Here is a 16803-nt window from a genome sequence, read left to right on the forward strand (position 1 = left end):
CGATGAAAGTAATTTTTACGATGTGCACGCACAATGCAACGAAATTTTCACAGGATGAAAAAAATTGCTACATACAAACAAAAATTATATATATCTATAATATAAAAATGAATCGCAAAATGTGTTGGTAAGCGCATAACTCAACAACGGCTGGACCAATTTGGCCAATTTTTTTTTTTTTTAATGTTCGTTGAAGTTCAAAGATGGTTTTTACGGCGAAAAAAATTCGAATAATTGCCGGAAAAACCCTAAAACCAGCCCTTTTCTTTTTCCCATACACAAGTTTTCTAATTAAAACGAGCACTCATTGTTGTTTAAACAATGTAGGTATGTTCCTAACGTCAAAGAGTCAATTTGCACTTTATTACCTCTGTACAAAGTTCAATCATATCTATCAAAACAGTGTGCGTTGGAGCACAGATAAAAAATAATAAATAAATAAACCGAAATCGAATAGTTCAATTTGGTCGGCTTCGCGATATTATTTCATTTGTTTTACTTTAAAATGCATCAGTTTTCAAGTCATTACATCAGTCAAACAAAACCAGCGTTACCAAAAGTATTTCATAAGTTTAAGTTTTTATTTTTTAATTTCCCTATTTTAAATACGGCTTGAAGGATTTGACTTCAAGTCATATCAAATTAAAAAAAAAGTTGAAACAACAACAAACTGTCAATGTCAGTGATTTTTTTTCTTGGATTTTAGGTTAACTACCCTAATGAGTTTGCTTTTGTCAACTTATACACGAAACAAATTCTTACCTATATAGTGTTTTGTGCATTGTTTATTTACCTATGATCGCTAATTATTGCATGTGACAAAATAATCTATAATATAGATATGCCTCCTATTAGACGAATCAATTTAGGTAGAAGAACCCGAAATGCTACAAACCAAGCTAATTACCGATCTAATCATGCACTACAATGAAAATAAAAATTATTATGTTTCACATGATTAACAATAAAGAGATTACTAATTTTTTTATTTATCTTTTTATTTATATGTTTTATTTAATTATACTTCTTATTCACAACACCCTATCACCAGGGTGACGGTTCTGTTCAGGAGAATTTTTTGCCCCGACTATAAAATATGTAGGAACAAAAAAATGTCGCATTACAAATCATTTTGACAGGACTTTATTGCAATTTAATTAGGCAGTACGAAGTCTGTCGGGTCAGCTAGTACTTTATAATTGATGTTATGTTCCCGTATGTATAACAATGCCAGGTTGCTTGTAAGCTTCCATTGTCGTTGTCAGGGAGTGTCTGTGGAGTGTTTAGTGGTCTCCTGGCAGTTTTGTGAGGTTATGTTCCCGTATGTATATTTATTTGACTTATAAACTATAAACTATTGAATAAATAATTAAAATTATTAAACTTTAATTAACATTAAGCATAATTTATTGAGTTTCATTATTAATTAAAATTTATCTCGATTATTTTTTCTATATTAAATAATCAATTTTATTCACGTGTTAAAGTTTATATTGAATTCTGAGTTGTTTTTAAATTTTATTGAATACTAGCTTATAACCCGCTGTTTCGCTCGTGGAAAGATAAGGATACTGCCGATATTGCACCACCGTGCCGCTATACCCTCTGGTTCTGGGGTAGAGCGCCTGCCTTGTGACTTGTAGGACCCGGGTTCGCGCCCCGGCTCCTCCAAGGCGGATTGCCCAGATGAAATGGTGGCATTTTCTCTGGTAGGAATACAATCCTTTGCGACAAGTCAGGCTACCAAAGAGACGGTGGGTGGAAACTAAAAAAAAAAAAAAAAAACCTGGGGTTTATCCATGTGTGCCCTCCTGTTGGTATCGGGACTCAGGGTTGAGATATCAACCTCGGGTACTGTTTCGGCACCAGCAGTACTATATATTTCAATAACCCTTTTTGTTTCAGGTTGCGTGGCGATGCAACTCGGAGCGCGACCGTACGCACGCCGATGCCGTCTGATCGCGTGACACGGAACGCGCTTGCGGAGCGCGCACGGTGCGACTCTTCAAGGCCACGCCCAGCGCGAGTGATGCCCGCCGAGGCCGACGCCATTCATGACGAGACCCCCCTGCCCCTCCCACCCCCCGGGCCACACGCGTCCATTAGCAGCGGCAGGGGCGAGAGAGAGAGTAGTGCGTCGTGACGCGAGGTGGCTTTCTTCTCGGGCCTCGAGGCCGGCAACCCGGGGTACCAGGGGGGGAGGGTGGGGGGTCGTTGACGTCACGAGTGTGGCAGGGCAAGGGGAGAGAGGGGGGAGCCCAGCTGCGCAGGCGCCAGCCCCTTCACGACGACCAAGGGGAAGGATTCATTACGAGGTCTACCCCCGGCGGAGGGGTTGCAGGAAGTTACGTGTGTGAGGGGATGTTCTCAGACTCCAGGAATAGCTGCAGGGGTGCTTGCCTCGGTCCTGAGAGGGTGGGGGGGGGGGGGGGGGGGAGCACACGTATTGACGCCCCTAAGCGCGGAAACGTGACGAGGTGTCGTTAGAAAGGACCACCGGCGACACCTGTCAGAGAAGTTTCACGGGAATTTTGGTCCGGAAACCGAGACGAAATCACGCGCGCCGTCTGGCCCTAGGTACTTAGCGTGATTGATGTATGAGTGTCGCTGGAACTATAATCACATTTAAAATCATACGTAAAGCATTGCTACACTTGTGGATTTTTTGATAATGCATTTTCATTATTAATACGTTTTGCATAATGTACTGTCGAATTCCTTATTTTGGTATCATTGGGACCAACCCATAATGACCAGTAAATGGATTACAATCAAAAACAATTCCCGGATAAAAGTCAACGTTACTAACTAGGCCCTACTTCGTGTTATGAAGGAACACCACCTTCATATCACGGAGTTACGAGCGGTATTAAAGTTATGAATGGTAGTATTCGTGTGAAGTGAAACACACAGTAAGTTGTACTAAAACGCTCTACGAATTTAATTGGAAGATACTAAACTTTACTACCACGGTACCATGTTCATATGCCACAAATATAAATGATAATATAATTACATTTCAAATAGTTTAACTGGATATTAATTTTTATGCTTTTTTTCTCAGCACCCAACTTTATTACCAAATAATTAATGAGATATATAGGAATTGCTTTGTTGTAGCAACAATTGAATTAACTTTGAACCGGAACTGTCTGTGTATTACTTTTAAGAGTGGTTTAGTTAATACATTTTCGACCGTAAATTTAATAAACATGGCAGTTCATTGTACCATTAAAATTTCACATGTATAAATTAATGAAAATTTATCATGCGGTCTAAATTTCTTGTAAAAATTGAGAATTTTTAACACCTCAGGAAAACTTAAAAAAAAATAATTACACTCGTGGTATGAAGCAGTTCGTAACACTGACATTTAAACTGGCAGTTCCAGTTCTGCAATACAGTTTATTTTTGGTAGGCTACCAGAATGTTAAGAGAAAATATTATTAAAAAAAGTATATACATAAGTTTAAACGTAAGTTTGTGAAATACGTTGTTCTGTGTCACCAATGATTCCACAACAGCAGCCGCTAATGTGAATGTGTAATGTTTGCAACCACACACATATATATGTTGTATTCCAGTTTTAACTTATTTTAATTTTTGTTTATGTTATCAACTTTTTCCTGATTATGATCTTTAGTTCTTTAGTAGTACAAAATGTCTGGATTTTAGTTCTTAAGCTATTAGTTTACGGTGTGCAGTGCTGCAGAAGAAATAACGCGATTAGAAAACTGCTCGAGACAGAGAGTGGCGTTTGTTTCCGAAAAGCATTTTAGAATACATTGGAGGGCCGATGATGAGTTCTGTTCCCGTACTGCGGTTTTAAAACTGTTTTTTTTTTTTTTTTTTTTAATTTTTTTAGGAGAGCGTAAGAATGGCTAAATCGTTTGTTTTCAGAATAATTTTTAGGCACGAAACTGTCTTCCGGGGCAGATTGTTGAGAGCACTCCAGGGACTTGCATTACGCCTTTATCTTCAATTCTCCGACACAATAGAGTTTGTGGTTGCGGCTCAGATGTAGTTTGTCCCACAGACGACGAGAAGACGGCGCGCCGGCTCAGAGGAGACACAGACACGCCCCTGAGAAAGAGAGCGGCATTGGCACTGGAGCCTCGCGACAAGGGATGTTGTTTGGGTGTTGTTTGTTTCCGTCCCTGGAGACTTGCCTCCCTCCCTCTCTCTCTCTCTCTCTCTCGCTCCACGTGGACCTGACGCACGAAACTCGAGAGAGGAAAGAAAGCAGCAGACGAAAGAAGCACTGTCTCCCTCTTGAGACTACAGGAGACGTGCAGAGACAAACACGAGACGTGACACGAGGTGGCGGGAATAATAATTATTATTCCCCACGCGAGCACAGAGCAGCGACCGTGCAGAGGCCAGAGAGCTGATTGCTAAACTCTCCCGGAGACTTGCTGAACCACCCACGGTCTGCGGAAACACGTGCCGCACTCGGTGATTGTGACACGCGAGGCTTTTGGACCACGGTATTAGTATTGTGCAGATCACACCTGCTGATTGGCTACTGACTAGTGACACGTGTTAACTGGGAAGCTTGTGATTCGATACTTCTTTCGTCGAACGTTTTTTCATTGGTCCAGAGTCCTTCAGATAAACTGCGGCCCGATCACGGAAGCAGCAAAAAAGGCAAATACATTTGGATTCTTGCCTATCACGAAATGAACCCGCGAATTTTTCAGGTCTCTAGGTATTAGTCAAACCAGTGACGTCAAAGAAGGGACAACAACCACTGGATAAATAACGTGTGCGTTAAATAAACTATTGTGTCAGGGAAATTAGTTTCACTGATAAATTAAATAAATAAATATATTTTAGATTTTATTTTTTAATTCGGGCATTTAAAGTACCGGTGATTTGTTTGATGATTATTTAATTTAAAGATGGACTAAAATTTAATTTTTGTCTCGGGCTGTTTGTTGCTAAATGTCTTCGCCAAACTTCTAGTGTGTTCTGGCATGGAAACACCCTCGCTTTTCCTTACCGCTTGGCTTCTGCTCGAGTTTAAAACTTAGAGAAAAAGCAAAACAAACTTTTGTACACCGTCTACGCGGTGCTTCAAACATAAGTAAAGAAATATCAGATATATATTTATGAAGAAACTTAAGTTGGATATCGGACACGAATATGTCCGTTTTAACTACGAAAAAAAATTTTTTTAGATCATCGCATTTCATGGGTCTTTTAAAACTGACCAAACAGATAAACAAGCTGTATATTAACAAAACATTAACATTTAATTACGTAAGGATATTACTTTGCTACGTTATCTAAGTACTTGGATAGAAGTGGGTACACAGAATTGACCTACAGTTTATTTGTTTCTCCGGAGATATAGCCTACATTTATTTTTGTTTTGCGATGATAGAAATTTCCATCGCCGGATAACCCAATAGCGCCGCGCGTATCGCCTCGCTCGCCGTCGCGCGTGATATTGGGGCGTGACGGGACTTCACGTAAACGCATTTCCTTAAAAGCGATTCCCGCGTAACGTGAAAGCCTTTCGCAAGCAATTTCGCGGTCGCAGACGATCTGCGTAGGCCTGCCGATGGCCTGCGAAACGTGTTTACGCAAACAATAACGTGGTTTCGAACACACAATAGATGAAAAGTAGAGTAAATACGGACTCTGAATAAGAAGTCATTCATATAAATAGTATTTCAGAGTATATCATATATTGGAAATTATTTTTAAAAATTAAAAAAAGTGCGTGTTAAGTTATACTGTACTTACGTGGCATAATAAAAAACTATCTTGAATTTTTTTTGCAACTATTTATTATAATTAAAATAATAAAAGCACCGGAGTGATATTATTAATACGATTGGTAAAATATAAATTCAATCGAATTAAAATATTAAAAAAATACCTACTCCGTATTCAATACTCATACAACAACGTGTATAAAATCAATTATTTAATTTAGTACAATAATCGAGATAAATTTAAATTAAAAATAATTGTTATTATTTATAATTTCAATGCAATAAATTATAATTACGGGAATACATCCTCACACTAATAAATAAACTTGAAAATATTTAAAAGCACAATTTCTATCACTAATATTCACAACAAATAATAGTGTTTAATTATATGTACCAGTAACCAATATCAATATTTAAGTATATGATTTAAAAGCACATATATAATTTTTATTTGTACGTAACTTTTTTAATTCTGTGTAAATTTCGTTGCATGATGCGCGCGCATCGAACAAATTTACTCTCCTCTATTTTTTTCATAACGCGCCTAAAGAAGTATAACTTGAAAAAATGCAAACGTAATTTTACATTTCGCCATACATAAAAAAATAACTGTTACGTATTTTCAAATGCTAATGCCAGCGTTCTATGCGCTATATTTATTATCTTTGAAGGATTTGTGCAATGGGAGTGCATGACTTGATGTGAGCTTTTGGACATACGCCATTGCTAAGCACACGAATGTCTTTAGAAGAAAACTACAAAAAACCCAAAAGACAAAAACCCAAATTAAGCCAAAAATAGCTGTTGTCAACAGGATATAAACACCACATAATATTCTATAACAGGAATATGGTCAACAAACAAAGAAAAATGGACTAACAGAACGAAAAAAACCCCACAAATGATGACAGCACAAAACTATTGAAACTATATTGCGCTGTATTCAGCCGCAGAAAGACCCGGTTGGCTACGCTGATTAACAAATGCACGCAGGCGCTGTAGTCTGGAGTGTTTCTGCCGACGAGCTGGGCAACGTGACAGTTGCGCCGACAGCGAGCAGGCTTGAACAAGGCGCTCGTTACTGGTCCGGGCTCGGAGGGGCGCCAGTGATCGAGGGAGGGGAACAACACCCTGCCCTCTTCGCAACACCCATTAGCCTGCCCTGCAACCCTACAACACTGCAGAACACCCTTAATGAGCTGCTGGCTCAGTTTAACAAAGCTAACTACGGCGAGAGTTTTTTTTTAACGGGCTCTCTCAAATCGGTCACTACAGCCCGAACCAAGTGTTAGTTAAACTATTTAACACTCATTTAATTCAAAAGACCAGTATTATAGAACAAAAAAACCATATTTAAAATTTGTGTTTGCAGGTAACTTACATTGCAGGCACACAATTGTTTTTAACTTTTCGATTGGTGATTTTTTTTTTAATTTTCACTAAACAGCTATCTATAAATATTTTTATTTAAAAATCGAATAAAATTTCACTTAAATTTTTTACACTTGAAAGAAACATGAGTGGAGCCACGATTATTTCACTTCAGGATAGACTCAACTTGCCTATGTAAAGTCAAGTTATTTTAGAGTTACCATTGGTCAATGACAAGGTCTCGATTTTTATTCTGGTTACGCGTAATTGGATAACCTCTTCGTGTCCTGTGATTCGATACTTATTTTATTGCTAGAGACCGGAAAAATTCGCAGATTCATTCTGCGATAGGCTATAATTCAAAAACACATAAAACTTTTAGATGATTTTGCTATTTGCTTAATGTTCATCTTGACAAATCTCAACCAGTTATAAACCTTCAACCAAAGAAGGATAGAATCACAGACAAACCAGCTGAGACGACTTAGAAGTCGGCAGCCAATGAACTTGCGTTATTTGCTCAAGTGTACAGGGGAATGTGCAGTCTATCCTGAAGGCCACCGAAACCGCGAATTTTTCCGGTCCCTAGTCATCAGGATACCTGACTTCATACACGAAGTTCCGAGAACAATGGCGACCTGGTTACGCCACTTCAAGAAGACGGGGCTCTGTAAACGTGCCGAACTGATTCAAATAAATTTCCCTGTGAAGACATTGATGTTTATTTAGTATTTTGGTGGGTGGCGTTCCTGTAGCTCCACTGCTGCTTGTTTGTTACTGGCTGGTCGAGTGGGAAACACTGTCGACCAATCACCGTCAAGCAGATGTACACGTGCTTCAAGTCTGCTTACGAAAATAACGAAGCGGGCCGATAACTTCCAGAATCGCGCTACAGTCGGAGGAAGGTTTACTAAACCGCCGAAACATAAAAACCATAAAAATTTTTTTTAACTTACGTTATTTACTTCACGCTACGGCAACCTTAATACCAGTTAGAATAATTTACAAAAATATTCTGGTTAGTTTCGTTCAGTGAAGTGCACGAGGTAAACGAATGTACCGAGCATGGATAATGTGCCTGTATCTCCAGAGAAGCAGAAACTCTCCAAGAAGTAAGTATTTGTTTTTTTTTTTTTTCGTGAAAGTACACTCGTAAAGATGTTTTACCGTGCACCGAGGATGATAATAATCCTCCTGCAAACGAACATAAATTCCGCCGGCCGTTCTGCGAGCGAGTGCGTCTCGCAATGGTCCTGGACCGGGTGGATGGCCGAGGAAGATGCTTGCGAGAAGTCCCCTCCCCCATCTACACCCCCACTCCTGTATCTTCGGGCTCGGCAATAGCGCGAGACGCCTCGTGGGACAATGGCTTACCGGCGCAACACAGCCCGTCATTATTTATTCAGCGAACTGCGCGGAGGATATAATTTGACCGTTGCCAAGGAGACGGGAGAGAGATGGAGACGAACACGGCGGCGGGATTCACCCGCTGGAAAGGACTGTGCTTTGAATTGAAAAATAGTGTTCGGTCACTCGCCTGTTATCAGTAGAGACAGGAAAAATTCGCGAATTAAATCGGCCTTTGGTTGAGGGTTTATAACTGGTTGAGATTCGTCCAGATGATCATTAAGCCAATAGCAAAATCATTATAAAGGTATATGTATTTGAATTATAGCCTATTGCCGAATGAATATGCGAATTTATCCGGTCTCTACATATTAGTAAATAAATTTTAAAAAAAGGTTGTCTGTAAAGTCGGTTTACGGACGATAGTTTAACGTGACGTCATAACAAAACATTGATGAAACGATTGCATACCTTTATGAATAAAATTGAATCATTTTTATTTTAATAATAAAAGAATAAATATTTGAAATTATACTAGTAATCAGATTTTTAAAATGCAAGAATAATTAACCTTTATTGCCGAAATTGTTGTTGTAATAAGCAATGAAAACAACGTTAACATTTCACTTCACTTTATAAACAGTCGACGAAACAGTTCACGTGTAGATGTAAGTTGTGTGCTGCCGCTGTCTTTCTTCTCCTCGGACGCATAGGCCAATCGAGTGGACGAGAGATAGATGCGGCGCAAGCGTACAATGAGCGTAACGGGACACAGCGAAACGGAACAATATGCGTAACGGGACACTTTTTCGTGCGTGCAGCCGGCGTTCGTCGATTTATTAGACGTTGTCACGTCAAAAAGTTATATATATATATAATTGGGCTATTATTTAGGCGGTACATACTTCGCGATATGATTGTGTGTTTATAGTTTAAGTTTGTTTGTTTACTTGAGCTCGATAGAAGCTATTCTTTGACTATCGTCATAATCACATCACCAATTTATCTGATTTTTCTATCGTACAAGTGAAAAATGTGACCGTCAGTCCGAACAGCCCAACGGTAGGCTATCGTCCACTAGACATACAGCATGTGCCCAAGTGATGAAGGACGATCCTCCGTGGAAGAGTTGCGAAAGGCCGAACCTTCCCACGGGTGTAGGGGTAGCTTCCCAGAGGAACACACAAGGGCCGGTCCCGCGTCAAAGAGCAGAGAGAGTTGACTCAAGTCTGTTTCCAGATCGCAGAGGGCTCGTGGTGCGCGCAGCAGGTATTTGCTGAGGCATTACCGCAATTACTTTCCCCCACAGTTCGCAAGGGGGTCGTTTATCCAGTCCCTGAGCCTCTGGGACTCACCCTGCGATTCTCTGCGTGTCAAAGAAACCCTTCGCTGCGCGTGCGCCTCGCGCCGTCCTTAATTTCCATGCTAATAAGTCCGGGGACTTTTCTGACCTTGCAAACCTTCCTCCCCCCCCCCTCCACCAAATAACCGCTGGTGCCACAAAGGTTTCGTGGAGGAGGGTGGGGTGGCGGGAGGAACACAAAAGCTTTTCTCAACCCGCGCCAACCCTTTTCCGTCGAACTTCTCCGGGTGAGAGCCAGGCCTTCCCTGGAATTAATATGACCGTGTTAGTAGAAGTAAACGGTCGGTCCGCGCCTACGCGGTTTTGCCCCGGCCGCGAGTCGGCGCTGGTTTATTTCCAGACCCCTCCCCTGGCGCGGGGTTCTTTGACTGCGTCAGGGGGGGGGGATACATCTGCATAATCACTCCGTCCTGGAGGGTGGCGGTGTGGGTGGAGGGGAGGGGTGTTGCGTGGGAGACTTGGCGGGGGGGTGGAGGGGAGGGTAAGGGGGTGGAGGGTGGCCCGGATCGCCGGAGGTAGGTGTTTGACGCGCGTTGTAAAGGAGTTTCTGCCCCGTCGAGGAGTTGTGGTGAGGGAGGGGAGGTTTTACACGGGGAAACGGATGCGGTTCGCCATGACTGATGAAGCGGTCTGGCGTACGTCTCCCCTTCGCGACACAGGTGGGATAATCTTCTCTCTCTCTCTCTCTCTCTGTGTCTCTCTCATACAGCAGACAAAATCAAGAAAAACCACCAAGCCTGCGAAAACATGGCGTCTCTGTCCTCCCTCCCCTCCCCCCGCCATCATGTATTCGACTCTTCGACCCAGGAGCTCGGAGGCTCTGTTTAGGCGACGCACTACACACTCGTGCCTGGACGTACAGCCGCGGCGAACCTTCAGGCTGGTTGCCTATCGTCTCATTAGCCAATATTTTAAACTACATTATTTTTTTAATCAACGTATTACTTATCTTACACTAAACTAAAACGCATTTTTCATACATCTATAATTTAAATAGTTAACACGGGATTTTTTTGTGATACTAATTTTTTTCATAAAATTATATACATTTTAAAAATACTACAAGTACACATAAATCATTCAATTAATTTTTTTTATTTTCTATAAATAGAAATAAAAGAAAAATAAGTTAATTAAATAAATAAATTTACACGTCACTCTATGACCAGTGGCCAGGCCACGATCTATTTTTTAACCTTTATCAGATAAAATTGTATGTTATTTGATTTAATACAATTATGTATTTTTCATTCATTGTTTTAGGTAGCCCAGTCGTCGGGATAAATGTTGTAAAAAAATCTGTTGTGTTTATCTAAATTTTTAAAAGGCATCTTTTATTTTCTCAGTGTGATTTAAGAAAACCAAATTTCTAAACAAACAATATTTCATTTATAAAAGGATAAATGACTAGAGACCTTAAAATTCGCGGATTCATTTCACGATATGATAGAATCCAAACAACTGTACCTTTATATTGCTTCTCTGATTGGCTCACAGTTTATCTGAAGGACTTTGAGCCAATGGAAAACCTTCAACCAAAAAAGTATCGAATCGCAAGCGTTCCACTTAACAGGTGTCACGAGTCAGTAGCCAATGAACAGGTGGCATTTTCCGAAGTGTGTAGGGGGTTTTGGAGTATATCCTAGAGGTCACACTAAGCTCGAATTTTTCCAGTTTCTATAAGTGACAAGAGGGAGCTGAAGGAAAAACGCAGCTCTGATCCGGCGCCCGACAGTGGCCGCGCGCCTATTGGACGGTCTCAAGGCAACGACCACGCACCATGGGCAGAGTCCTGGCGCAGGGGGGGGGGGGTGTTAGCGACCTCTGCTGCCGCCAGCAACTACCGGCCACGCACTTGGAACCAGGTTCATCGAGTAACAGGCGATTTGCCTAAAGGCGGTTTGCCTAAAGGCGAATTGCCTAACGGCGTTTTTCCCTAACGGAGTTCTGCCTGACGGCGATTTAGCCTAACGGCGTTTTGCCTAACGGCGGTTTGCCTAACGGCGTTTTGCCTAAAATTAGGCAAAAGGCCTTAAGGCAAAACGACACATGCCCGGTTCATCTGCCCGTCTCGGTGTCGGCTGGTCACCGAAGCAGCTCGAGTCACCCGCCCCGTCGAACCACCGTCCGTAACTTCACTGTAAAATATATTTGTGCTATCACGAGGAAAATCCTTGTGAATTCAGTTGCCAACGCTAACAGTTGTTGTAGAACTGCAAAGGCAGAGGTTTGTAAAATTGAAGAAAATAATGGCACAAAGCGCTACCTTGAAGTTTTAACAAGTGATATCTTAGGCAACTGGGTTTCCGAGAAGTTTCCTTGTAAAATGTAATAATTTTTTTTTTAAACAGAGCAAGACCACGCGACACAAAGGTTAGAAAATTGTTGCAAATGGCGTTCAAGCACAGGGTGGCTCTTCATCCCCAGCTCGCGCGTAGAGTGGTCCAGTGCCGTGGTGAGGGGGGAGGGGGTTCCCCCTCCAGGAACCCAGGTCTCTAGGCTACACTGAGCTGGACCCAGGTCGCCTCGTCTCCCGTAGAGAGAGAGAGAGAGAGAGAGAGAGAGAGAGAGAGAGAGAGAGAGAGAGAGAGAGAGAGAGAGAGAGAGAGAGAGAGAGAGAGAGAGAGAGAGAGAGATCGACGTGTATACACGCGAAATACCACTCACTCGCTCACTCATCACTAGAGACCGGAAAAATTCGCGCTTTTGATGACCTCTAGGATAGACCCCAAAATCCCCTACATACTCAGGCAAATGCCACCTGCTCATTGGTTACCGACTCGTGACACGTGTCAACTGGGACGCTTGCGATTCGATACTTTTTTGGTTAAAGGTTTTTCATTGGCTCAAAGTCCTTCAGATAAACTGTGAGCCAATCAGAGAAGCAATATAAAGGTACAGTTGTTTTGATTCTATCATATCGTGAAATGAATCCGCGAATTTTTCCGGTCTCCACTCATCACGAATTATCCGGATCTGTAAGACATACAGACTTGAAATTTCGGCATACAATTTCATTTTGCTACATGGGCATCCATTAAGAGTAGTTTTTTTCCCCCTCGAAAGTCAGCTTCGTAGAGGGTTGCGGGGATGTTAAAAATCATAATCTCACGTTTTCCAACAGTTAGTTCTGGATGAAAATGTCCTGTTCTTTTTCCAAGTATGTGTCGTACAGACTTTAAACTGGGCAGTGATGTTTCTTGTGTCGCATAGCCATGAAATGAGAAGGAGGTTTTCCGAAAGGCAGCTCCCCGTTGGTGGTTGGTGGTTGGGGGGGGGGGGGGGAAGGAGTTTAGCCCAGGCCTCGCCGAACACTGCAGCTGGCGTGCACACAGGCAGGGGCGTGCCAGGGGGGGGTTAGGGGTTAACCCCCCCCCCCTTAGCTCTAAATATTTAATTAAATTTCTACCGAAAACTGCTAAAATAGCACTATTTTACACCTTAAAATCCAAATTTTCCCGGGGGAGGACCCCCGGACCCCTCGCTTTAATACGGGGAGGGGGGGGGGGCATGCTTCTTAACACCCCCCATACACAAATCCTGGCTACGCCACTGGACACAGGTGTCGGGACGTCCAGTCGTGGTGGATGCGTGGCCGGGGAGCGACGCAACCCGCAGCACAGCGCTGTGTGACGGGAAGTCGTCTCCCCCTGCGAGGCTACCCCTGTCCCCTCTCTGCAAGCCCACACCAGACACCCTTGTGTGGAACTTGTGGTCCACTTCCCGCGTGAAAGCTGTATTTACATTCATTGCGTTTGTTAGGAATGAAATTCGCACGAATAATAAAACTAAAACTTTATAGTAGTACAACTACACTTTAATTCTTAATAATTAATCGTTAGATAACTGGAAATTTCGCGTATTCGTTTGGCCTCAAAGTAGACTGCAAACATTTGTATCTTAACAAAGGTGTGAAGGCGCCTTAACACATGGGTCTCAGGGGGTGAAGGCACCTTAACACCTGGGTCTCCTGGTGTGAAGGCGCCTTGACGCCTGGGTCTCCGGTTGTGAAGGCACCTTAACGCCCGAACAACCCGTCTCTGAGGAGGTGGTTAAATGGGGTCGACCGCTTACCACTGTGCGCTCGCTGAGTGCCAGACCCCTACAAATAAAGGTAAACGAGGAGGGCAGGGGTTGATAAGTGGTGACTGTAGGGGTGAGAGATAGGGGTGGGGGTTCGCGTGGCCTAGATCCCGACAATGGTCGCCCGGGAAGGGGGGGGGGGTGGCTAAGGAGGGGTGGGGGTGGTGGTTATGGGCCGTGTCGACCGCCAGGAGAGAAAGGTGCGTAATCTGGCTCGGCGCTGCACCGCAGGAGGTCGTGCGAGCGGGACCAGGTCATTGCTCCGTTCACCTCCAAGTGCGCACCGTGCGGCAAGAGTCGTTCCGTATCACCCCAGCGCGCCGCACCGTTAGTCATGCTGAAGTACTGATCTCAACCGAGATTTAAAAAAAAAAAATGGGTGCGCGTTTGAAGTTATACTTACTTGGCGTGATAAAAAAAAACTATCTTTAATTTTGCATGCAAATAATTAATGCATATAAAATAATAAAAGGACTGTAGTTAAATGCAGTTGGTACAGTCTAAATACAATCATTTTAAAATTTTTAAACAAATACTCAGCATTCAATATTAACATAAACACGATTGTAAAATTAATGAAGTAAAATAATACAAATAAATTATAATTAATAAAAATCAATAAATAAATGCATGTTTATTCAAATTAAATCATTTTAATTATTTGTTGAACAATAATGTAGTACTCTAATAAACTGTACATACGGGATAATAAACTCCCTCATTTAAAACGTTTATAAACACTTATTGCTAATTTTTCTTAAAACCTTTTCCATTATTATGTAGAAATTCTGTATGAAATTTTTTTCCCTTTAAATTACGTATGAATGAGTAATTTAAAAAAAATTAACAATAAGAAAATTTATTGTTTCTACATTTTTTCACATGATAAAATACACCAAAATGGTATTTTTCTTCAACCGGTAAAATTCTATAACTCGTAAAGTTATAGAATAAATCAATATAAATAATTTAATTTAAAAACAGTGTTTTGATGGGGAAAAAATAAGTAAAAATGTTTTGCAAAAAAAATATTGCATGAAAATGTTTAAAGGAATGTAACGGTTTTGAGGGGATCTCGTGAAGGTTGTAAACTATTGCGGGGCACTGTACATAGATCGTGCACGGAGTCACGTGTGATTGGCTGAGCAGAAAGCGTCACGCTGACAGCGCGGCTGATAGGCGCGACACGCAGCGGCCACTCTGGGAACTAAGCAGGGCTGGGGGTGGCAGGTCCCAAAGGAAGGGGGGGGGGGGTGCGACGACAAAGCCACTGCGCATGGCAACGGGACCACCGGGGGTTAATCAATAGGTCGTCTTTGAAGATTTGAGAAGTGGTTGGTCGCCAGCATAGTGAGGAGGGGGAGAGGGAGGGATGTGAAAGTGACGTGAAGCGTCGGAAACCGTCGGTGATCGCCGATGCGTGACGCAGGCAGGCGCCCCGACGCCGAGCGCCCGAAAAACTTTCACCGCGATGCAAAAAAAAAAAAGATTGAGCACAGGAAAAAAAAACCTACAGAAAAGTTCTGTCATCTGATTTTTAGGTAGATTTCAATTCCAAAGAACTACTACCTATTGCAGCCATGGTTCGATTTCTGGTAAAATTTTATATTGTTTTTTATTTCATTGTCCATAGACCACAAAACCATCGTCAACTCAAAAATTTATGCACACACATATTTATATATATAAATTTTGTGGACACGATAACTGTCACAATTTTTCACAAATCACTTCCAAAATCATACATCAAATCTAGTTGTGGAAAATCTCGGTCGAGTTCGTTAATGGGTAATATCCCACCAAAGGGTTAAAAATAGGAAAGGTTTTTTGAAAAAAAAAAAATCGCTGTAACTTTCATAATATGGAAAATATCACATCCGTTTGAAGTATTATAAATTCTAAGAGTATTAACAAAATCTTTTGTCTGAATAAGTTTTTGATACGACCAACCATAACTTCAAGGCGTTGAAAAAACAATGCTGGAGGACAAAAAAAAAATCAATACTTCCTTCGTAAGCACAACATCGAATTCGTGAAAATATTGTATTAATAGACTGAGTAATAATTTTTTTGTCTAAGATTCACCTGATAAAAGATATTGTTAATGATAACGTAGTAGCAGAAATTCACTTATTAAATGTAACTCTAAATAAAATTGCATGTCTCATTAAGTAACATTTTTTTTTGTGCAGAGATCTATTCTCAGAAATAACCAGAAGCACTCGGAGAACATCAGCAGAAGTCTCACCAGGAATAATCAGGAGCACACGGGGAAAACTAACCCACGTTTTTTTAAACATCAGTGAATTACAGAAATTAAAAATATAAAAATACAAAAATAATTTAAATATTACAAAATTTTGACATGACGACGTCTAATAAATCGATGAACGCCGGCTCCACGCACAAAAAAGGATGACTCATTGTCCCGTTACACACATTGTCCCGTTACGCTGTGTCCCGTTTCGCTCACTGTACGCTTGCGCCGCATCTATCTCTCTTCCACTCGATTGGAACATCCATCGATTTGACTTTTTCGAGGCACATTAAACTTGAAACACTCCCATTCGTTTCCTACTTTTCCTATCATCGTCCTATCCTTAACAGATTAACACAGATTGGAAGAAGTTAAATAGCAAACATGTATAAAAGTTATAGTTAAAATAATCTGTTCGTTAAAGTAATAAACATATTTGAATTAATGAGTGCAAATAAAAGTAAATTTATCAATTAAATTGTAGATTTCATTTCACTCCTTCTTTGTTTCCATACAAAATAGTGATAATTCAATAAAAATGATTCAATTTTATTCATAAAAGTATGCAATCATTTCATCAATGTTTTGTTATGGCGTCACTTTAAACTATCGTCCGTAAACCTACTTTACAGACAACCAATTTTTTTGGCTTGTGC

This window comes from Bacillus rossius, chromosome 11, assembly GCF_032445375.1.
Source record: "Bacillus rossius redtenbacheri isolate Brsri chromosome 11, Brsri_v3, whole genome shotgun sequence".
NCBI classification, from domain to species: Eukaryota; Metazoa; Arthropoda; class Insecta; order Phasmatodea; family Bacillidae; genus Bacillus; species Bacillus rossius.